Below are 26,009 nucleotides of genomic sequence, written 5' to 3'. Positions count from 1 at the left end.
CCTGGTCAGTCCTCTGTCAGGATACACACATGATAGTTCACAATGAAGAAATGTGAAGCTCTGGGGAGCTGTAAGATGGGAAACTATCCTCTGTGTTTACACTGTCCTAAGACAGGACCAGGTCTTTAAGTCCAACACTGCCACTAGACTACTCTCAAACAGTCATGTACTGGATCAGGCCATATCATTGAACGTGAAGCCACATGTTAGTTGATTAAAATATATTCTCTTCTACACGTTTGTGGGATGTATGTTAAATATACAATGTGTGTACCTGTATGTTTTATCTTTATTCTAAGCGCCTGACTTTGAAACAAGATCCACTATTTTTGTTTCTATTCAAATGACAAATCTGGGATTGAAGAACCGGTGTTCTGGTCTGAGGCAGACACTCCTTCAGCTAAAACGCCGAAGCGCAAAGTATACTTATTTAGATGTAAAGACTGTGCTTCATTTTTGACGAATTAAAATAGATCAAGTAGTAATGCTGACAGGAGAACGCCAGAAACTGACTGCAAAAACCTCTTTCATAATGTTCCCTGGACATCTCCAGAAGATAAAACAATAGCAGGTTAACCATAAATACTAGCATATTCACATCGACTGGGAAAGTAGCTCATGTATTGTCCTGGTCTTTAGAACGGTTTGTGAATGATCCAAATATTGTTCAGTAGATAATGTTATCTCATTCTCTCTCAGAATTTCAATGAAGCAGTAAATATCCCGTATAAACTGTCAACTTCCGGTACTGTGTAACTGTTCAGTCGTCGACATGGCGGGCTACAGACTCGAGGTCCTGTTGTTGGTGTGTGTCTGTGTGCTGGGCAGTGTAGCAGGTAGGTGCTCACAACTCTACAGGGAATGGTTCTTGAAAGTTAAACATGTAATGTTGAACATGATGTATCAAACAGTCCAAAACGCCTAACATTTTCTGAATGCCAGTTGATATGTTGGCATTGTTGTTTGACAATTCTATAGTTTATGTAACAGTTACGTCAGTCTTTCCCACCTTTTATCTGGCAACATCAGTATTTACATGTTTTAAATGCCTCTTGCAACAATAACGATATTAGTGTTCCCATAAGTATACCCTTGAGACCCGGCTGAACAAAGATAAATGATATTTTATGATCGGTAGATAAAATTAGCAGCCTGAGTTGTAAGTGGCTGTATATTATTTATTTACAGCGTGACGTGTTGTGTAAGCGTAGTTTGGGAAGATATTGCATGATGATAAGTGCACTGTGAGGGTGAAAAAGTTGGATTATTTGAAACAACTTCCTGGTGGAATTGCCCCAATGTATGGACGGATGGCCTGGTGCAAGCTGAATAGACGCAAAAGGAAAATGACTGCATGTGTAGCTTTCCCTCCTTCAGTCACCTTACCATCATAGTCTATACACCTCTTTTATCATTTCACATTATCCTTGTTGATTGAATGACTGATACTCCTGAATAGACTATTGCTGTCTGTTGTTGATGCAGATCTTTCACATGTATAATCTATTACAGGAAGCTGCCCAGCAGGTAGATACGGCTATAGGTGCAGCTACCAGTGCCACTGCCCAAAGGTCAAATGTAACGCTATTTCCGGTTGTCAGTCTGTAAATTGTTCCAGAGGATGGTCCGGACCCACTTGTCAGAAAGGTAAGCATTGCATTGAGTGCACATTTGACAGGACCAGGAGACATTTTAGCCAGTTCATCGTTCCGACACATTATCCACGTAAGAATTATTGTCAATATTGTCTCTTCACACACCCAAAATCTCGGCATGCTACGCTGTGGATGCTGCATACAAATTGCTCTTTTCATGTGTCACAGAAAATAAAGCCCTTAATAGGACTACATCAGCCAGTGGGGTCAACAATGATATGACATCATCAAGAGCCGTGGATGGAGACAAGAGAGGAAATCTTTATGGTAGAAGCTGTTTCCATTCTGCTTATGGTGATCGCAACATAACATCTGCTTGGTGGAGGGTGGATCTGGAACAGCAAACATTGGTACATGACGTCACCATCTACTTCAGAACTGACTGTGAGTAACGTAATTCAGCTTATCCGTCACAGTACAACGGTAACATGTTGGGCATTAGAAATTGCACCTGTTAGGTCATCTTATCTTTCTACCTGAATTCTAGCTATAGAATTTCAGAGTATGTCTACCGACATATACTTGATGAATGTAAGGAAAGACTGTGTCTTTGTGTTGAAATGTATTGTACTTTCATCACAACCTGACAGTTTTGGATGGGACACAAGCCTGAAGTGATACAGGTGGTAGACGTTTAACGCTTTGTTGAAATCCACCGAGACCGATTCTACCGATGTCAGAAATTTGCATTTGTGATAGTCTAATTATCGACAGCATTGACAACTAATCTTCATTTGTTATGATTATGTGACCAGTTGTAATGATATGGCGGATATGTTTCCGATGTGACTCACTCTGATGATAGGTGGAGTTTGATCAGGTATAGGCACTGTATATTTGATACTTGGAGTGATCATAAATATTAGGTTGAATACATCCTGGTTATAATTTCTACACGTAACAGATACAGTTCGTCGGAATGGTATTCAGATGTACATAGCTGACACTGCCTCCTCCCCAACTGATGGAGACAACTGCTACAACGTGACAGGGAACATCAATGGGACAGACATTCCTGATGTTTTGAACGTCACGTGTTCTGGTAAAGGGCGCTACCTGGTCCTGTACACCAACACTGTCAACAACGACACTGTGGACGTACCTATCATGGATTTCTGTGAAGTGGAGGTTCACGGTAATAAGCAAGATATATTATTGGAAACTTCAGTCATTTGAAGACGTTTTCTTAACTACGTAACTATTGCATAACAATATATATTTGCATAATAATTCTTGACCAAAGTTACATGAAACGGAAACTCCATCAGCAGTTATCAGAATGCTGGAGAACAAGTCGGAGTAATCCATCAGTTTGAATGATGATTCAACGTGACACAGCATCATGCATCACAGATTTCTGAACAATGTAATCGTCATGGTAACGGCATCGACGTAACGTTTACTGAAGATGTTCTTTAAGGCAAATATTTGTATTTCTGAAAGCATAATGAATGAACTATCTTCCTTTATTTGAACTGTTTTCAACAATGTCGATGACGTTTATAGCATGTTGTCTTGCCATCTAAGTGTGTGGTCCTGGTACTTTCGGTGTTGACTGTGACAACTACTGCCACTGCAACGGTGATGTGTGCAACTACGTGACGGGCGTCTGTCCAAGTGGAATGTGTCTACCAGGTTGGAAAACACAAACATGTGATACAGGTAAGAGGTCGATGAAGTATATGCAAAAGGCTTCAGTCCAACTATATTCCTGAAAAGCGGCAATAGACACATCAGACGTGAATAGTTATGGCAAGGTTTTATTAATAGCAACTTAAAACAGATGTGTGCAAGGGATGTCAGACATGCCTCAGGAAAGGCTGTTTGAAATTAATAATATGTTAAATGACAATCACCAGTTCCGAAATATCTGTCGATGTCGAGGTGGAGGTTTTACTGCGTGTTTGCTCAGCCCTGCATCCTACGAGACAAACTGGCAGAAACTACCAAATATTTCCCCACGGATGTTAGACCTGAGATTCTACCTATTGTCGTATATGGTGACGCTATTTAAAATGCAACGGACTGTTTGTTTCTCGAACGATATGTAAATTTGATTTGAGTTGGTTCAGCGTGTACAATCATTTGCGTTGATACTTTCACTAGATGAACGGAAAACTGATTGAGGCTAATTGGTACCTCTCAAGACAGGTATCCCAAGCAGTGTTATGATGTATTTGGTTGAAAAGCAATTATCATTTTCTTTCGGTCGTAGTAGTGTTTACGAATCTGTAGGTGTTAAAAGCTTATTAAACGCGAACGTGGTCTAAAGAGGTTTCGATTATGTATAATGTTTGAGTTTGATGACATTTGAACCGTTCATAGAAAGCATGCTGTAAACAACCTTATAAGGATTCAGGATTAGTAATTTTGAAATAATGCATGCTATTCGGTGGAGATTTGGTACTGATCTGACACCGTTATGTAAATGATGTATAATTGGAAGTGAATTAATTTTGAACTGATATGCCCCGCCCATGTATATATGTGTCCCATATATTTCCCATGTTCACAGTGCATGCATAAGCTAATCCTAGGGATAGTTTGATGTTGCAGTCCCCTGATGTAAGTCACAATGGACATTTAACTGGAGCACTGATTTTCAAATTATATTGATTGCATTAGCGGTACGTGAGTCTGAGGCACGGGCAATGAAAGAAACACAATAAAAGACGACCAAATGCCAAACATGCCTAATCTTAACTTTTTAATAAGCAGTCGTGTCAAACAGTCCAAAACGCCGAATATTATTTGAACTGTCAGTTATTATGCAGGCATTGCTGTTTTATAATTATATCATTTATGTAACAGTTACATCAGTCTTTTACACTTTTTTCTGTCAAAACGAGTATGCACATGCATGAAATACCTCTTTAACAATATTAATGCTTCTATAATCGTAGTATAGTAGTCGTTTTAAGTATTGGCGAAAGCTCGACAGCGGTTGAAGGATGGTGTAAATCTAGCTATGATCCATGCAGACTGCAAAGGTCCTCATAGTTCCTAGTATGGCGATCTACTTTCAAATGATGGTGATAGTCAGTCCGTTTTTAGAGTGAAATCCAATTTTAGCGACAGATGCTAGTTATAATTCTTCTTTCTGTGATGTTCTTGTTGCTTTAACTTTCCTTCGTCTGCATTTCATTATATTTTAACTTTATTTGTCATGAATTTATAAGTAGTTTTAGTCACGATGTGGCTAAAATACCTGAAATGTGACTACCCTGGAGATCTACCTTAAGTTGGTGGTGATTCTCTGTTCGTTTTCATGGTGTATTGTCCTAACTGACATAAAGTTGATGCTAGTTTTGTTTCTTGTTCCTGTGATCTTACTGTCCTTCATTGACAGGTTTTTAACTATATTCATCATGACTTTACAAGTAATTATAGTGTGGACATGGCTAAAATTTCTATACTGTGACCTTAAACGTTAACTCAGTCGCTATGTATACATTTGTGTTCCACTGGACACTGCAATGCTGCAATGTCACCTAAAATCAATTCTTCATGTTGATCATTTCCTCATACTGTCATAATATATACTATTTATGTCAATCAATATCAGTCGTATGTAAATAGGAGTCCTCAATGCTGTTTTGTGAAGGCAGATTGTATCCGAGTTCGCGTTTACTCCAACTGACATACACACGCACACTTTACACGGTAACAACCACCAGAATTTCACGATGAACACGTTATGTGGACTTGATGTTTCTACTATGCGTTTTGAGAGTGTATCATAATGACTTGTTACTCTTCGAATCACACGATGTCCCAGGCCAACTCAGTCCTGGTTTCTGAGATGGTATGGTGTTATAATGTAAATTGTAATAACGCCGTAAAATGTAATAAACTGTGACAAATCGTTACAACACAAACGTAAATGGTAAATGGTATTTTAACATAATTCAGAACATCAACAGCTGATGAGATAGTATTTACAGGCTGATGTTTGGCTGTCGTAGGTGTTTTTGTGCTCTGTTCACTTTCCAGTCACAGGTCACATTTCAGTTAGCGGAACGTTCTACAATACCAAGAAGAATTATTTTATATGTTTTACTTGCAGTGTCACTTGCATTTTCGCATGCGTAGTGTAGGCAAGTATTTCATGGTGATAAGTGCAACGTACAGATGAAAAAAGTTGGATTATTTGAAACAGCTTTAGTGGAATTGATCTCAATGTATGAACTGATAGCTCGGTGAAAGTTAAATACATTTAGGAGGAAAATAACTGCATGTGTATTGTCACTTTATCATCGTAGTCTGCACACGTCTTTGATTAAACATTTCACATGTTCCGTGTTGACTGAATGGCAATGAGGACCATGTTATCCACATCCCTTTAAACAGTTTCTTCTGCATAGACATATTGCCAGCACAGCTGAACTGCTGTATTTAGGCTTGGGCATTCCGAAATTTCAACCTCCACGAATGTGATGACGCATTTATCTTACTGAATGTTTCAAGCTATCATCAATAAAAGCAAACAAAAATGCACCAACACCTGTTGTTCACAACATCAACGAAACTGAGCCAAAATCGAAACAAACTGTTTCCGAGTTGACATGCACGGACTCCCATAAACGCACATCTTATTCATTTCGTGGGTTAGAAGACATTGATTGATTACCAGTGTCACTGTCTGTGGTTGATGCAGATCGTTCACATGTATAATCTGTTACAGGCAGTTGCCCAGCAGGTACATACGGCTACAGGTACAGCTACCGGTGCCACTCTGTGTTGTCGATTCAGATCATTCACACACATACTTTGTTACATGCAGGTGCCCACCAGGTGAATACGGCTACAGTTGCAGCTACCAGTGTCATTGTCTGTTGTTGGTGCAGATCTTTCACATACATAATCGGTTACAGGCACGTGCCCACTAGGGGAATATGGCTACAATTGCAGCTACCAGTGCCACTGTCCACAGGTCTACTGTAACGGAGCTTCCGGCTGTCAGCCTGCAAATTGTTCTAGGGGATGGTCCGGGCCAACTTGTCAGAAAGGTGAGCATTGCATTGAGTGCACATTTGTCAGGAGATGTAGACATATTAGCAAGTTCCTTCCTATGTTGTGTGCGCTGCATAAAACTGCTCTTTTCATATATCACAGAAAATATAGCCCTCAACAGGACTACATCAGCCAGTCGTGTCTTTAAGGCATCGTCAAGAGCCGTGGATGGAGACAAGAGAGGAAACTTTACTGGTGGTAGCTGTTTCCACTCTGCTTATGGTGATCGCAACATAACATCTGCTTGGTGGAGGGTGGGTCTGGAACAGCACACACTGGTACATGACGTCATCATCTTCTTCAGAACTGACTGTGAGTAAAGTAATTCAGCTTATCTGTTGTATTACTGTTGTAATATATTGAGCATTAGAACTTGCACCAATTTGGTCGTCGTATTTCCCTACCTGAATTCTAACTCTATGGGCATATAATATTATATCGACATATACTTGATGAATGTAAGCAAAGACTGTGTCTTTGTGTTGAAATGTATTGTACTTTCATCACGACCTGACAGTTTTGGATGGGACACAAGCCTGAGTTGCTACAGGTGGTAGACATTTAACGCTTTGTTGAAATCCACCGAGACCGATTCTACCGATGATAGTATGTCATTAGAGACAAATTTAAAAGTTATACATTAGTTAGGGGTCTGCATATGTGATATTCTAATTATCGACAGCATTGACAACTAATCTTCATTTGTTATGATTTTGTGACCAGTTGTATTGATATGGCGGATATGTTGCCGATGTGACTCACTCTGATGAAAGGTGGAGTTTGATCAGGTATAGGCCCCGGGTATTTGATACATGGAGTGATCATAAATATTAGGTTGAATACATCCTGGTTATAATTTCTACACGTAACAGATAAAGTTCGTCGGAACGGTATCCAGATGTACATAGCTAATAATGCCACCTCCCCAACTGATGGATTGAACTGCTACAACGTGACAGGGAACATCAATGGGACAGACATTCCTGATGTTTTGAACGTCACGTGTTCTGGTGAAGGGCGCTACCTGGTCCTGTACACCACCATTGTCAACAACGACAACGTGGACGTACCTATCATGGATTTCTGTGAAGTGGAGGTTCACGGTAATAAGCAAGATATATTATTGGAAACTTCAGTCATTTGAAGACGTTTTCTTAACTACGTAACTATTGCATAACAATATATATTTGCATTATAATTCTTGACCAAAGTTACATGAAACGGAAACTCCATCAGCAGTTATCAGAATGCTGGAGAACAAGTCGGAGTAATCCATTAGTTTGAATGATGATTCAACGTGACACAGCATCATGCATCACAGATTTCTGAACAATGTAATCGTCATGGTAACGGCATCGACGTAACGTTTACTGAAGATGTTCATTAAGGCAAATATTTGTATTTCTGAAAGCATAATGAATGAACTATCTTCCTTTATTTGAACTGTTTTCAACAATGTCGATGACGTTTATAGCATGTTGTATTTCCATCTAAGTGTGTAGCCCTGGTACTTTCGGTGTTGACTGTGACAACTACTGCCACTGCGACGGTGATGTGTGCAACTACGTGACGGGCGTCTGTCCAAGTGGAATGTGTCTACCAGGTTGGCAAACACAAACATGTTATACAGGTAAGAGGTTGATGAATTTATATATAAGTAGCTTCGGTCCAGCTATTTATGAAAAGCCGAGATGCTGCCTGCGTTTACGGCAATAGGCACATCAGCCTGGTGAATATTTGGATAAGGTTTTACTAATAACAGCTTAAAACAGCCTGTTGACCTGTACGACGAGTGTGAGGCATGTTAGCGGAAAGGTTATTTGAAGTTAATAATTATAATATGTTTCTATTACAATCACATTTTACATATCTGTCGACATCGAAGGGGAGGTTTTACTGCGTGTTTATACAGCCCTAGATCCTACGAAGCAGTCTGGCATAAACTGCCCAATATTTCTCCATGGGTGTTAGACCTTGAGCTTCTACCTATTGTCGTATATGGTTGTACACTGGCCCAAAAAAGAAACGCATAGGTGAAAATCCAATGTTGTGAGAGATGATTTATTAACTTAAATTGCACAAAAAGTAATGGAACTTGAGCAATGATAATTCACACGGGTATTAACAAATGTGTGTCAAGACATATACAATCATTCACAGTGGTATTAAGCGTCTCTATTTTCCATGGCATAGTGAGAAAGTCAGTATCTGGTGTGACCACCACGGGCATCAATCACTGCTCTGCATCGCCTGGGCATTGACTGTATAAGACGTCGTATCCGCCTTTGTGGGATTCGTCTCCACTCATCTCGCAACGCATTCACCAACTGTAGACGTGTCTGTGGCTGCGGCTGTCGACGTCGTAACCGTTTACCCAATTGGTCCCATAAATGTTCAATTGGGTTCAAATCCGGCGATTTTGAGGGCCATGGAAGAACTGTAATGTTGTTGTTGGCAAGGAAATCCGTGGTAATGCGTGCTGTGTGCGGTCTTGCATTGTCGTGCTGGAAAATTTCCCTTCTAGCGTCAATTGTAGGAACAACATGACGGTTCAGAATTTCATCCCGGTAGCGTACAGCATTGAGATTCCCTTGCACATGCACCATCTGTGTCCTGCCGTTCATAGATATGTTTCCCCACATCATTACACCTCCACCACCGTGTCTGTGGACCTCACGAACGCACTGTCGAGCATATCTCTCATTTCGACGTCTGTAAACACGCATCCTTCCATCATGTCTGTACAGCAGAAAACGTGACTCATCGCTGAACCAGATCCTCCTCCAATTCAAGAGGTTCCATGCCCGAACGTTCCTGCACCACTGAAGACGTGCACGACGGTGATGGGGATGCAGAACAGGTCCTGCATGAGGTCGCATAGGTCGAATTCCATGCTCTCTAAGGCGATTCCTGATGGTTTGTGGAGAGACTCTACGCAGCCCAGGAACGTGATCAGCGGTATACGTAGCAGTGACGGCCCGATTCCGCAGATGAAGCACCCGGATGTAGCGGTCTTGTGCTGGAGTTGTCACCCTTGGTCTCCCACTCCTTGGACGGTCTCTGGTCGAGTTGTGTTGCGTGTATCGTTGCCAGAGACGGGAAATCGTGCTCTGCCTCACATTCAGACGTCTGGCAACTGATGACTGACTTTCCCCAGCTTCCAGACGTCCAATGGCTCTATTTCTGTTTTCTTCATTTAACCTTGGCATTTTTCGCGTCGCATAGAAAGAAATTCGAAGAATGAATCGCAACAGGACCTGTCCCCTTTTATAGCCATCATAATCAAGATTGAGATCCTGCATTTGCATGTGCATAATGCTTTCAGATTTTCCCACAAAGCGTTTTCAAGGTGCTGTGGTGTGGCGAATAATCACCAGAGGTTGTGTTTGTTTGTCTGTTTTGGTTGTATTGACTATAAAAACACTTAATATTTACATTAATTGTCATTCCATTCCATATTTTCCGAAAAAATCTACTTTAAAAATGAGATTTCAGCTATGCGTTTCTTTTTTGGGTCAGTGTATATGTATTTATTTATTCCATATATTTCCCATGTTCGCCGTCCACACGTATGCTAATCCAAGGGGTAGTTTGATGTTGCAGTCCTCCAATGTAAGTAAAAACTTCTTAAATGTATTTGCAACTTGGATTAAAGAATGTTATACAGGATCACGTTATACTGTCGCTCCAAGCTTGAGTGAGTGAGTGAGTGAGTTTAGTTTTACACCGCACTCAGCAATATTCCAGCTATATGACGACGATCTGTAAATAATCAAGACTGGGCCAGACGATCCAGTGATCAACAACTTGAGCAATTGGGAACTGATGCTATGTGTCAACCACGTCAGCGAGCCTAACCACCAGATCCCGTTACGACATGCATAGTCGCCTTCAATGGCTATCATGGGTTAGCTGAAGGCTTATTCTACTCCGGATCTTCACTTGCACTTAAACCTAGAAGTTTAATAAATATGTAAGAGTTCGCTGACATATGTTTAGTACGCCGTCCAAAGAAATTTGATAACCTTAGTTTTGGCTAAATTGAAATTATGCATAACATTGGGAGGAGACTGGATATCGCTGATCGATAAAACACTACGCTCTGTAATGTAAATTATGAAACTGTCTATACTGTAACTTGTGTCATTGAAAATGAAATTTCCTTTGTACTGATATGCTCCGCATATAGAAATTTTGGTTGCAACATATTGCGATTGTTTTCACTGTCCGTACAAATGCTAATCAAAGTAATAGTTTGATAACAATGTTCCAACCATCCGATTTAAGTCATCATTATACATTTAGAAAAAAAAAGATAACAGTGTTGTCACCCGTGGCGAGCCACCTCTTCCTGGCGGGTGCTTAGAGCTCGCCAACACCCCTGTTCTGGATCCGGGGGCATATTTGTTCCACCTACACGTTTGCCGTGAGTTGCGTCCATGTGTCGGTGGAGGAAGGGATCCTGATGGTTGAGGGCCTTGAACCATCTTCCTTGGCAATGACTGCACCTAGACGGGCGGTGGAATGGGCACGGTTCAACCAATCGGCTGGTCATGCCAAGCCCTTTGTGTAGATTATAGATATAATTACACACATTTTTTTGGAATTGTTTCAATTTTGATCTTGGCCCTCTTGTTCATTTAAAACTTTTCATATTTAGAAATAATGTTTTATGAACTTTGCCTAGAGTCTTATGCCCAGACGACGATAGCTCGTGGGCCAATCTGGTAGACTGATTATCTGTTTAATCCTTCTGCTGGAGTATATCATCCCAGTATCCTTGGGGCTACCAGTTCGAGATCCACTTGTACATAGTATTGTCTTTATGATACTCCGTGGTGAGTGGGGAGCTGGGGTGATGAATCTGTAATACTTCAACATGGCTCTTATAAGCCCCCTTGAAAAAAGCGTCAACTTGACACTGATAATGGGGCTAATGAAGACTGTATACCTCTTACACAAGTCGAGTACTGGTGGAGATTTCTGGTTCTAGAATCTCCGGACAAGCAGCCTATCAAATTAATTCCATTTGCGGTTTCAAAAGGAATGTTCCATTTGCGGTTTCAAAAGGAATGTATGGTAAAGCAGGAGATGTTTAGACTATCCAATTCCAAAAGTTCCAAAAGTTTGGCCATCGGGTAAATTCATGCAAAATACTATTACTTGTGTTCACTGTGGTCAGAAAACACATGTTACTGAAGACTTTAACAAATGTGTCAACTGTCCTGGTCATCATTCGTCCTCGTCTAACGACTGTCCCATATGGAAAAGAGAGATGCAGATTAATAAAATCAGATCTATTCAGAACATTAGTTACAATGAGGCTAGGAAACTGGTATCTTCCTGTGATCCTAATGGTTCATATGCTCCTGACACTAGAAGACCTGCTTTGATAACAGATTTGACATGAATAAATTCCATTAATCCCGAAACCTCCTGCATGTCCGATTCCTGCACACAAACACACTTCTGAACCTTCTAAAGCTAAACAGATTCCTGTATCGTCCTCTGTAACCCCAAATCAACAAACATTCGCACAGAACAATTCAGCACCAGATTCACATTTCAAGAAGGGAAAAATGCGTTCGCTTTTTTGTGGATTATTTTAACATGTCTTGTCGCGGTAAGAATATGCATACTATTGAACGGCAACTACAGTTGTGTTTAAGCAAAATAAATAAACGGTGTCTTAAAAACGGCTTTACGTTTTCTAAATCACAAAACTAATTACAGACATTTCTGTCGTAAATATAAACCACATAAAGACCAAGAATTTCTTTTAAATGTAACAGCGATCAAAGTTGTCAAGGATGCAAATATCTTAGGTCTGATTTCTGACTCCAATTTAACCTTTCTTCCACATTTGAAATCCCTAAAAGCAAAATGCCTGAAGGCTCTCAATTTACTTAAAGTTGTTTCTAACTCATGGGGAGGGGACTAAACTACCCTCCTACACCTACATGGAACACTTGTCCGATCGAAGCTCGATTATGGTTCCATCGTATATGGTGGAGCCTGCAAAAGTTACCTAAAACTATTAGATTCTGTCCACTACCAAGGTCTGAAACTTTGTCTTTGGTCATTCAGAACATCTCCTGTTGACAGTCTCTACGTCGAGGCAGATGAACCATCTCATGCCCAACGCCGTATAAACTTATAATTACAGTATATTACTAAACTATATTCTAACGAGTCTAATCCTGCTCTTTATTGTATCTTTAATCCTTAATATGAGGATTTATAAGAAATCTTCTCTTATTCCGCCTCTTCGGCTCAGAATTAAACCATTTATTTCTGCTGTTGGCATTTAGCTGGAAAATATAGCTCCTTCCCGTCTTCTTTCTTCTCCTCCTTGGCAATTGGTTAGGCCACACGTTGACCTAGCACTAACTACGTTAAAAAATCAGAAACGAATGAATTACAATATCAACAAGAATAAGATCAATTAAAAAGTTAATATAGCAATTACAAATCCTTATTTACAGATGGATCCCGGGAGAGTGACCCAGTAGCTTGTGATACTGCCATTGGATCCAGAACAATATCTTCCCGATTACAGCTCTATTATTATGTTTTACAAAATAGAATTGAAATGCAACAGAGAGGGTTTGGGTGATCCTGGCACAGTCAGGCTGGTAAAGCTCATCATCAGCTCAGGGCCCTCGTCCCCTCTACACGCAGCCCAGACAGCGAATGGGACTTCTCCCGGGAAACACTGCCTAGTCGAACCCACCAAGAACCTTCCGGAGAATATGAAGGCTCCCCAACACTGCAGCCTTCTGCATTACCAAGATTGTCAGAAGGGCTGTGCTCCCGGTGGAGAACCCGGGCACTCTACTGATCTGCTCTAAGAGATCAGGAGGTACCAAACCAAGGGCACTGAGAACAATGGGGAGTCTGACGACAGTGTACCTGGGATGCAGGTGAGACATTTCAAAGGCGAGGTCCGCATATTTAGCATGCTTTTCCTGAATCTTGCCAATCATATTGCTGTCAAAAGGGGACAGAAAAATTCTATGATATAAATAATTTCATTAGTTTTATCAAAAAGGACAAGATCAGGTTTGTTGGCTGGAATTCGTCTCAGGCTGTATATTGGCCTATTCCAGAGAAGTTTAAAAACATCATTTTCCAGGTCGCCCTGGACATGTTCAGGGTCGTACCATGGATGGACCTCGGGGTCAGTGCCACAGGCATGTCGGAGACGATAGTAAAAGCAGCGAGTAATGCCATCATGTCTTTTAAGATATGCTGTTTGTACCAAGGAAGGACATCCACTGACAAGGTGTTGGACAGTCTCTGTGAATTCACTGCATAGTCGACATTTCATATTCACATTTTGGTAAATAAGAATCACATTCTGGCGATTTCGAGTGGGAAGTGACTGGTCCTGAGCAGCAAAAAGTAAGCCCCCAGTCTCACATTTGAGACCAGCCGACTTCATCCACGTGAACTAGTCGTTTGGATTGCTGTTCTGTTCCACACACTGCATGTACACACGACGCAATGGCTTCTCAGAAAGCATCTCCACAAAGGGCCGACTCTGGGCAGACATGGTAAAGGACTTCACCTGGTTTACTCCCATCGCTGTACCGTCCAGCAGTACAATGCCATCAACAAAATCAACCTCAAATTTCAGGTTGCCACCAACCTTGGCACGCTTAAAATAGCTATGGAATTCCTTGCTTTCATCATGAGTCTTGACATGCATCATCAGAGGATCATCCGATAAATAAATATGTGCAAAAGTACACAATAAAATTCTATCATGAAGAGCTTCCACATTAATCAAACTCCGGCCTCCCGAATTGATTGGCATGTATAAACGATTAAGAGAGGAACGAGGGTGGTGTGCTCTGTTATCTGACATGATCCTTCTGGTCAGGCGGTCAAGACCCTGGATGTCTTGTTTTGTCCAATCAACTACTCCAAAAGAATAGGAGAGGACTGGCACAGCAAAGATATTGGTAGCTTTGATCTTGTTTCGAGCATTTAGCTCTGAGCTCCAAATTTTCTTCAAACGAGATTTTATGATTGTTATTTTTTAAAAAATGTTAGTATAGAATATTTACATAGCGCGCATATCCATGCAACTACTGCTTGCCCAAGGCGCTGGTATTTGTTTCCCTAGATCATTGGATGTCCGTTTCAGCGTCACATCTTATTATCAATCTCAACTCCCTGGGGAGTATACATCTCTTGCTGCCACTAGGCGCACCGAGTTCATTGTGGTTGTCTCATCCTAACAAGGTACCCTGCAGGGTGAAGTGGGACACATAGTCACAGTACTTTGTCCAAGTTTACTGCACGTTGCTGTACCCCATCTGGCCATATACCGACGCATTCGTGTGTTCTTTTAAGTGCACATGGTTGGTTACTGCACTCTAGGGGTTGTAATAACACGGAAAGAGTCTGCACACAAAGCTGACTTCAAGGTATTTACACCCGGTCACGGGTGGGCTCGATCTCGACACCTCAACCTCGCTGGATCACTAGCCTGGTGGTTTAGCCAGATAGCCCACCGCGCCCTATTTTCACAGCAGAAGCAAACGCAACGGCAGATTGCTGGCGGTTCTTAAATATATTCAAAGACATCCTAAACATAAACAATATATAATCTAGTCTGACTCTCTTTCTTGTCTTCAGCCTATTAAAAACTTATCATGTAAACATCCACTTTTTGTATAATGATCTTGCTACTGGCCAATACATCGTCGTTTGCTGGTTACCAAGCCACAAAGGCATTTCTGGTAACACAATGGCTGATCTTGCTGCCAAGGCAGCGCTCAACAAATCTGTGACACCACTTCTTATTGCATACAGAATATATAGAGCTACAATTAGTTTTCATACCCTTGATCTGATGCAGAAGAAGTGATACACTCAAGTAGAGTCCTTGCAATTAACCCCTATATGAGTTCTACCTACATGGGTTGTCAGTCCAGATTTGACGAGGTCGTTATGCGGCGATGTCGCAGTGGCCACACACGATATACACATGAACATGTGCTTAAAGGTGAAGATCCTCCGTTTTGTATCCCTTGTGATGAAAGAAGCATGTCTTGCTTGACTGTGTTGAATATTCCATCACAAGGGATACATATTTCAAATCCTGAAGGATTTTTTCAATAATACAAGTTTTCATATAATTATTGTTTTTTTAAAAGAATACGAATGGTTAAATGGTCCGTAAGTAGATAAATAAAAATATTATATTACTATTTGTAGTGTAGATTACTAACTGAGATTGTTAGTGGCTGTACCCTCAAAGGGGGTTGAAGTATTGTGAAATTATTGTCGCCCTGGGAGGGTGTGTAAGTCCTAAAGCTTTCAAGTCAACTTAAGCTTAACATGCTTTTTAAACGTGGTATACTTGCTGTTTTAATTTTGGATAATATTTCCTACAACCAGCTGAGGGGCTGGTGTAAATCCAACTTTTGTCCATGTAGGTAAAAACGGTACTGTTAGTCCCCATGGTCTTGAAATGAAGTGGTTCTTGACAAGTAGTGCAAGTTACAGGGCAGGGGAGCGCACGCAATTCATTAATACAGCAACACATGAAGTTCGTTTGAATCCCTTGATATGATGAAATGTTTGGGGGTGATTTTATGTTATGTACACATATAATGCCAGTTTCCTGTTTCAGCCTGTGATCCCGGTACTTTCGGTGCTAACTGCAGCAACTCCTGCCACTGTGACGGGGAGACGTGTGACCACGTCACTGGCGTCTGTCCAAGTGGAGTGTGTCAACCTGGTTGGCAGAATAAAACGTGTGACACAGGTACTTCGTTGATAAAGCCTATTATGTTGTAGTTATGTATTCATTTCAACGCCTGGCTAATGAAATGGGAATGATGGATTTTATAAAGTGCATAGTGAAATAGGTTCCATGTTAATAGGATGTACATAATGTCTTAACCTATGACTTGCTGACCACTAAATTAGCCATTCAGTTTGCGAGTCCAGCAGCAACTGCTCTGAAGAAATTGCCAGGACCAGCTTCTCTCTGGAACCATATGGCAGTGACAAGTTTGGTGCATGTCAGTCAGGCTCGAATGCCGCAGATTCGAATGTAGAACACACAATAATAAAACAACATAAACTAGCGGACAAAAGAAAGTGACCACCCTTGTGAAAGATCGATGAAATCAAAGCAAAACATACAAATTGAATGTTTTTAACTTATAGTATATGCAATGAAGCCAGGATTTGTGACAATGCGCCAATAGGGCTATGAGAAACTCATCACAGCTGAAGCACACGTGTTATGTAGTGGACAGAGGGGTAGTTTACAGATAAATCGAGAGTCAATCATAAAATGATTACAAGTCTCTGGTCACGCATACACATCCTTAGTAACTACCTATAGCGTCAATACATGATGACATCTCTTAGAGCCATTGCTGTCGTTTCCGTTACCGCGATGAACCGGTTACGCAGATGGCGCTCATCCTGTAGGGTCGTCACACGTGGTCTGTCTGATCGTGACCAGTCATAGGTGCTGCCTGTAATGAAGGAACAGCCTGATCATGGCACCACTTGTACACTTGTATATGGCTGTTATCTGCATCATATCCATGGCTCTCTCTCTCTTGCGCTGTTAGGCATAATTTCGTTGGTTTTCTGTCACCTGAGATGGTTGGCCATCGATTCTCAGCCCTTCCATACCAGTTCTGGGCGAACTTTTACCAAAATCTCCGAGATGCCATTTTTCGCAAATTCACGTGCTATATATAAGCGTATATTAGAATATATGCATTCAACGTGGATCATGAAAACACCAAGACACGTTGAGAACATATACATAGTTCTGTATCTAAACTTCTCTCGTAAATTTTCAAGTGTGTTATGTTTCTGTGAAATTTTAATAAAACACCAGCTAATCACCTATTCTGTTGCTTGTATTGGGACATAAAAGTGCCTCCTAAATTCTCTCAAGATATAATGAATATAATAACTTTTGGTAATACGTTATTCCATATACTGTATATGTATGTAACTATGATTAATAACAATGGTTAAAACATATTAACAGGTTACGTGAATCATTATCAGACATCACTAAGTAACTGAGAGTTGTACATGTTGCTTAGATAGTTTGATAAATGGATGTAGTTATGGGTACCCATTAATCATTAGCAATAACCATGGGATCTCTTTATTAGATATTTTGTGGAATCGTAAAACTGTTTTATACTGGGTTTTAGAATAAGCGTCACTGATCATGTTTTCATCGAATTACTTTTCTAAATATCTTAAACTGAGACATGTTGGCAAGTTGTCTAAAAGTACATGTAACCCATCAACTTTTGCAATGTCATAATGAATACTCTGGAGAAAATTCGTTCGGGTGACATGAAAAAGGCGAAAATTGTGGCAATATTCATCAACTCTAAGTACATATCAAGATAGATACAAAACTAAAATGATTTAGTCAGAGAAAATACACATCTGGAAAGCAGTGCGTTTGTTAATACAAACACACGTGTGCTGATTCTAATCGCTCCACACAAACAAATTAAATTCATGCAACATAGTAAAAAATAGGTAAGCCTTTTGTTATGCCTGTTTTTTTTGACAGATGTTACAAATTTAATTGTTTGGGATTCTGGCAGTTGTATTTATCGCGTATCATGCATCGAGCCATCTTGAAGATTATGCAAAGGGTCGAGTGATTATGTCATTCGCCGTGTTGTTTTGGTGTAGAGTGTGACACTGGCAGCTATGGACCGAACTGTGCTGAGACGTGTTCACGGAGAAACTGCAGGGGAGACAACTGCGACCACGTGACAGGACATTGTGTGGAGGGCTGTATGGAAGAATGGGGCGGAACAGACTGTACACAGGGTAAGACACATTGATATAAGAACCGGAGAAAAACTGAAAAAAAGTAAACGTTACTTACAGTATTTTTCGAACGACATATCCGGGATCTGAGGATACGGCAAACCTGTAATACGGTTGCGCTCAACGCCCCGAGATATGGTATCATTTGACAAAAAATGTTGAGTAGAATAAAAGTGTTGGGGGAAGACCTGTCCCAGGGCATGATGTCTTTCAGCTTTTAGTTTTCGCGTGATCCTCCTATAATCCTTATCCTGATCTTTACTCCTGAAACATTCGACACAAACCGTTTGAAGGAGTGAAGTAAAAATCTAAACACTGTATTCTTGGAGGTTCTTTACGAACTGATGTATGGAGGATGCGTAGGTATCTCCGCAGTGACATTGTCGGAATATTGCTAAAAACGCCTCAACGATTTACATAAGTAGGTGCAGAATGACATTGATTTTTACTTAGGTGTTTTAAACCGGGGTAGTTCAGGAAAATACAGATAGGTCCTGTTTGAGTCTTTAAGGATTTGTCTGAGGAGTTTGAGTCAGAACCAACGCCCTGTACTTTATGCAAGGGCGCGGAGTGACGCGTTTGTGATAAAAACTGAATCAGCAAATACTCAATCAGTTTACTCAATCTGCAGTTGAGTGTTGAGCGTTAGAATACTACACAAGGCCAATCAGGAATAAGCTGTCTCAGAAAAAGGCTAGACCCAAGCTTCACAATCTTCCCATCAGCTACTATAAGTTAGCATTCTCGGAGAAGAGAAAGGAGAAGTTTGATTTCGTCACTCCAGAAAAAGAAGTGTCTCGGGGTACATGTGTTGATGATTTGGGGTTTATTTCCTTATTTGCTTATAAGAGGGCGAAGGATTCTGTGCCATTACATCAATGCGCTGATTGCTGACAACAATATTTGTACAAAAGAAATTTCTAATAAATATCAAATATGTTTACAATGAAAAGAGGTGTCATTACATGTATACTCAAGCCAAATAAAAATCAAACTCCTTTTTAAAAAATGGAGACAAATAACGTTATTGAATTCGCTGTATAAAACAGTAAAGACCTGTATTTCTAATCGTATAAAAGCAACCTTTCACTCTCTTCTGCATGAAAATCAGACTGGCTTTATGCCTGGTAGAATAGCCTGCGACCTCGTTGTATCGCGGTACTTGCCATATCCGTAATCGGAAATGAAATTCTGAACTTATGAGGCTTAGTGTATTGTAAAGTCCGATTAAATGACATTTAATCAACACATCTGTGACAAACTTATCAGTTTAACTTGGATGGTATTTCAGTGAAAGCCATTAGACGAACAGAGCCGATTAGCATTTACTAAAGGAGAGAACTCCATCGTATCGCGGTAAACAATAAAATTCATTCCCCAGGAGATAAATATAGCTCATGACATCACTTCTGCTATAGTTTTGGCAACAAGGATACGCAGATGACGTAGTTCAGATGAAGTGGGAAGGGTCAAATATGAAACGTAAATATTACAGCAGGTATTTTATGGATGGGGGTCAGACAGATTTCAGAGTTTAATGTTAAGTGAAAACACAAGACTACTGTTTGACATTATGTTTGAGAGAAAAACAAGAGACATCCCATGTTTATTAATTTTGATTGATTTCGAAAATGGATTTGATACTGTCTCCAAGGATTTTTATCAATTTAGTATTAGAAAGATTTTTGGTCCCCAAATTAAATATTCCAATATATAATACAACTTCTTTTGTTATTCAAAATGGACATTTCTGAGAATTCTTTTCAAATGAACAGAGCTGTAGACAAGGGAACATGTTATCACCATATCCTTTTCTTTTTGTAGCTGAAATCATCGGATGCTCGGCAAAATAAAATATCAAATAAAATATAGCAATTCATGGCAAGGAGTATAAATTAGGGCAATATGCAGATGGTAGTGAGTTGTTTTCAAATGGTGCGGAAAATTGTCTTTATATTGATGTGGGTACAATTAACACCAGGGATGTCAGGGCTTAAAATAAATATTCATAAGACTAAAGCTATCTAGATTGGATCAAAAGCAGGTTGTGGAGAAAAACTATGTCAGGATTTGAATACTGAATGGCAAGAAATGAATTAAATGTCCTGGGAATAATATTGAATAATGGGTGGATGATCTATGGATCATCGATACAAAGAAAAAAACTAGAGGAAGTTAACATAAACTGAAGTACAAAAGAAAGTACACACTCCTAAAAAGTCATATATTTTCAAAATGGTTCCCCAAATTGTTTCAGTCTTGAAGTTATAGTATTGTAATGAACGCAATCAATGATAACACGGAGCCAAAACGTAGCATTCTGGTTTCCTAAAAAGTAAATTTTTCGAAAAGGATGATTTTTTCCATTTGCACGTGCAATCTGTGCAGAAAGGTTATGAAAAGCGATGTATTCTACCGTTCATTACGCTTGTGAGGAAAAGCAGACAAGAGAAATGCCACGTCTTACAGCAGCGGAGCGAGAGAGAGCCGTCGTGATGTCTCAAGTGGGGGTCTCAAACAGTGAGATTGCAAGAACTCTTGGCTGCACCAGGCAACCCATTATCCGACTCTGTCGTCTTTTCAAATATACTGGCCAGACATGTTATAGGTGGTGATATTAACAACAAAATAATATGTCGGATGTGTTTGCAATATATTGGCTGTGATGCATTATAGAATAATGATGCATCAGATGTGATGCAATATGCAATGAAATATGTTTGGATGTGATGCAATATACAGCATGATATGTCAGATGTAGTGCTGTCGACAAAATGATATGTAGTACATGATGGTATATACAACATGCAACATAGTGACAGTTTATGTAATCGTCCTCCATTGGTTTCTTTTTTGTGAATCTGTTTATTTTTCAGAAAAAAATGTTGGAACAGCAACCATCGTAGGGTCTGTCGTTGCTGCCATCGCCGTAGTGGTCCTCGTTGTTGTGATTGTGGTTGTGATTTCCTTGAGGTAATGAACACTGAAGTGACTTTTACAGAATATGGTTATATTAAATATATCCTTCCATTTTGCGTAAAGAGATTAACCATTTAGTTTCGTGGGTTTAAGGGACGAACCAATTTCAACGTTAAATTACTGAGTTTGAGATTCCTGAACAAACAGGTATTATGGTATCCTAAATTGGTCCCCTCATTTAAGGAAATGTGTCCTCCCTTCTAAAACTCCCTCACCACTAAGTTTTGATAAATGATACAAGTAAAGTGTCTGTCATTGTATGCACTCTTATAAAAGTTTCTGGAATTCACATACCCATCCTCCTGGCAAGCATTTAATGGCCTCAAAAGATAGAGATGTGATAAGATCTTCATATTACCCACATGAAACAATGAAGGAAGGTTAAGAAGAGCACCATCTAGGACAAGTTCCATCAAATACCGTCAAGTGTCGAAAAACTCACAAATCGAAAGAAGATATCAGTCACTTTTAATATCGATATGCTTACATGATGTGATGCGGTTTATGCCACACATGAACCCTGTGTTGGTTTCGTTTAATAAGAGTGGCACAGACATACTGTACAAATGACACACTACTATCATTGCCATGAACAGTAAAAATCCAAGCAAGGCATGCTTTGGTGTAACTTCCCAATCAGGTTTGTAGACTCAGGGACTCTGAGGCACCCTTACCATCCAGACGAAGGTTTTGACGTGTCAAAAGATTTTGTGTTGAAATTGATTGTAGTGCGGCTTTTGTCAGACAGGAAGTTGTTAACCGCGAATTTGAATGAGTGAGTGAGTTTAGTTTTACTACGAATTCGGCAGTATTGCAGCTATATTGTGGCGATCTACATATACGCGAGACAACCAGATACTGAACCAGACAATCCAGTGATCAACAGCATGAGCATCGATTTGCACAAGTGGGAGTCGATGGCATGAGTTAACCAAGTCAGCGAGTATGACCACCGTGTTGCTCGCGTCTTAGGACAAGCATAGTCACCTTTTATGGCAAACATGGGTTGGTGAGGGCCTATTCTACCCCAGACCTTCACGGGTCCCGAATTTTAAAGAAAGGAAACGTACGTAGTGAACAAAATCAACCCGATATAATCATCTCTCATGAGGTGGTCATTTATCAATACATGGTTATTTGAAAGTAACATCAGTGTATACAACTACTGAACAGAATAATCTCCATGCTCACGTGCCATGCTTTTTTAACAGTACTAAATATGTCTGTTGCTTTCTGTGAAAATGCTACAATGAAGAAAATCATGATTCTCTTCTTCAGAAGACAGAGGAGTCAACAGAAGCAGTCTGGTGACTACGCTGACATCTTAGAAATAGACAAAGGTTCGTATCAGGTATTTGATCACGACACTGAGCATTTATCTGAGACATCTAATCTGCGAAGAAAAGACCTACCCTGATATGTTTTATTATTGTTCAGTGTAAAGGATATGCCATTGTTTATTATGCACGCAGTGGAGATAGCACAAGAGGAAGGAGTTGACAACTCTGTGCTCGTTGTCGAGGACGAAGCTGGGGAGGACAACATCGACACCTACTACAACATAGGGATTGATCCTGCTGTGATGGTGGTGTCTGTAGATCAGCTGGGGGAACGGATTAAGGAGCTGCAGGAGTCACTCGGTGGATTCCAGGCAGAATTTCAGGTTAGCTGGTTGAATGTTTAGTGACGTTTTCATAAACATAAACATATGTATTGTATTTAATTATAAAACCACCTATTTCCCATTCTCATATGTATGTAGAAATGGTAAATGCATGTGGAAGTAATGGTACTCAGTTACATTCGTTTAAGATGTCACTTTGCTTTCTCTTCTGATTCCTAAGTAATGCAGATGAGTTCTTTTGTTCGTTATTCACAGAAGTTGCCCAATACATTCACCAAGCCCTACAACGTCGCCAAGCTGAAAGAAAACAAGGCCAAAAATAAATACATAAGCTATTATCCATGTGAGTGTTTCGTTGCTGTGTTATGTAGTAAAGAAACTCAGCGTATGCAATTTGACATGATAAAATGCCGTTGTGTGCTCATAAGCAAGGAAGTCCTTTCCATAATCAGAATACAATATCCCACTGTACGATATTAAAAACAAGCGACAAACATCATATCCGTGTAATGCACCAGGCAAACGCAAAGTTGACAGTACAATGTGTAACATGTCATTAGCAAGTGTATTTCAATAACTAGTAAAAAGTGATTTTGCCTGTTCAGGAAAATATAAGCGCATTTTGCTTTGATCAAACAACGTCAAAAATATTAGTGGACGAATCATGCATGCATGTTCCTTAAACTTTGTGAAGTAAAATTACCAATCGCTGAAATATTGCCCGACATCAAAGGTAACTGTTGGAAAGTCATAATTTGTCGCACTCCTGTGTGGAAAGTGTTTTGAATGCAACTTATTTATACTGAATATGAAACACATGAAGCAGACTTAATGGTATCCTGCATACCTGGTCGAGAAAGTCAGTGGAGGGGAATTGGCTATTTGATGGCCGTAGAAGGTATCAGATCTTTCATAATCATGAAATCTAAGTGTCAACTTCGTGGACAATTCCCCTGCTTTGACTTCTCCAAGCTGATTCATGAGCACATGGACATCCTGTTGTGGTAGTCGAGATAACTCAGAGAGGGAGAGGGAGAATTTGCTCGATTCGTTGAGACCGTGCCTGACTTGAGTGTGGGTTTGAATCCTCGCTCTTACAAAGTATGGTACAAATATACTAGATTCAATTTCCAAAGAACTCATTTATAATACAGAGGCATGTGAGCTCTTTCGGTTACAATCTGTGCAGGACAAAGTAATGACGGCTTTGTCCCCTTCTATTACAGATGATGCTACTCGGGTCGTACTGCAGGAGCTGCCAGACCAACCTGGCTCCGACTACATCAACGCCAGCTACATCGATGTGAGTAAGGTTTAACTATATATTTACATTTTGCATATTTGTATTTGAGAAACTCATTACTGACTTTTGTTATACAGAAAACTATAATGAAAATTCCTCACATTGCACCCCCTTTCATTGATTAATTGATATATATATATATATATATATATATATATATATATATATTTCAAATAGGGGTACTCTCAAGCCAAAGCCTACATAGCCGCACAAGGTAAACCTGATAATACTTCCTCTCTAAGTTCGGATTTATACATTCGCGATTATAAGAATCAGCTAAAAGCAGCGTTTGGAAAAATATAATGTGTAATAGTAATGAATCATACTAGGAAGTCCCATGACCTCATCAAATGCTAAATACGGAGCTCAATCTGCAATTATGTTATAAAATATGTATAACGTATAAAGAAACTTCCCACAAAAAATCATTGTCTTACTAAACGGTGACGTACAGCTCCTACAACGAGGACCCTAACTGACTTCTGGAGGATGATCTGGGAACAAAACTGTACAAGAATCGTCATGGTGACCAACCTGTCGGAAATGGGAAGGGTACGTCTTCATGGAATAAGTTTATTGCATGTCGTGACATTTTCGCTTTGTTGCAGAGAATAGTACTTATCGAAGTGCCCAAAACGGCAGCATTTTTCTTGTATATACCCACGTTTAACAGCCATATGAAACAATCATGCATGATGTATGAGACAATGATGTTTGCGGAGATACTCTGGAAAGACCACAGAATTATGTAGTTTGTTCTTTATAGGTGAAGTGCGAGGCTTACTGGTCAGATTCGTCAGACATGCTTGTAGGTGACTTCATCATTTCTGTGACTGACTCCAGTATCCGAGCTAACTGGGTTGTCAGGAAACTACAAGTTACAGACAGACAGGTACATCATTCATCTGATTTAACTTCAAAAATATAATTTATTTTTGATGTCCCAAAGTCATTGCTTTAACTCGCGAAGTTCACAGCCAAATGTACAGATGTATTTGTTTGACAGGGAAACATATCAAGGTGTATTTATCACTTCCACTTCACAACATGGCCAGATCATGGAACCCCTGAGGAGATGGCCTTGACTGAGTTTCTGTGGCTGGTCAGGACATCATGTGACAAACAGGATGATGACCCGCTTCTGGTACACTGCAGGTGAGTAACTCGCCCTCCCTACCCCCCCCCCCCCCCTCTCTCTCTCTCTGTCTCTCTCTCTGAAAGTTTTTTCAGACATTCTTATAATGCTGTAGAACAGAAAGATTTCACACGGAATTAAAATCTACGGATTTGTATTTAAAGGTTTTTTTCTTGAATTGAACAATACTACTTTCATAGAGTATTTCACAGAAGAGAATCCTTTTGACAATACCATGTTTCAGGAAATGGTTTAAAAGATATTTCATGAAATGGTATATGTATTCACATGCTGTTGACTTGTCCCCAGTGCTGGGGTCGGCCGGACGGGAACCTACATCGCCCTGGACTACCTGCTGGATCAGGCTCTGACTGAAGGTGCGGTGGATGTGTTTGTTTGTGTCTCAGAGATGAGAGAACAGAGGAAGGGCATGATACAGACCAAGGTGAGGAC

At 40.1% G+C, this 26,009-nt stretch overlaps 1 pseudogene; it reads left to right on the top strand.

Moving 5' to 3' along the window:
* The first annotated feature begins 772 nt into the window (after positions 1-772).
* Positions 773-26,009, top strand: part of LOC137291186 (receptor-type tyrosine-protein phosphatase T-like) — a 30,106-nt pseudogene continuing 4,869 nt past the window's right edge.

Source organism: Haliotis asinina, chromosome 7 (genome assembly GCF_037392515.1).
Source record: "Haliotis asinina isolate JCU_RB_2024 chromosome 7, JCU_Hal_asi_v2, whole genome shotgun sequence".
Taxonomy (NCBI): Eukaryota; Metazoa; Mollusca; class Gastropoda; order Lepetellida; family Haliotidae; genus Haliotis; species Haliotis asinina.
This window is presented reverse-complemented; position numbering and strand designations above follow the sequence as displayed.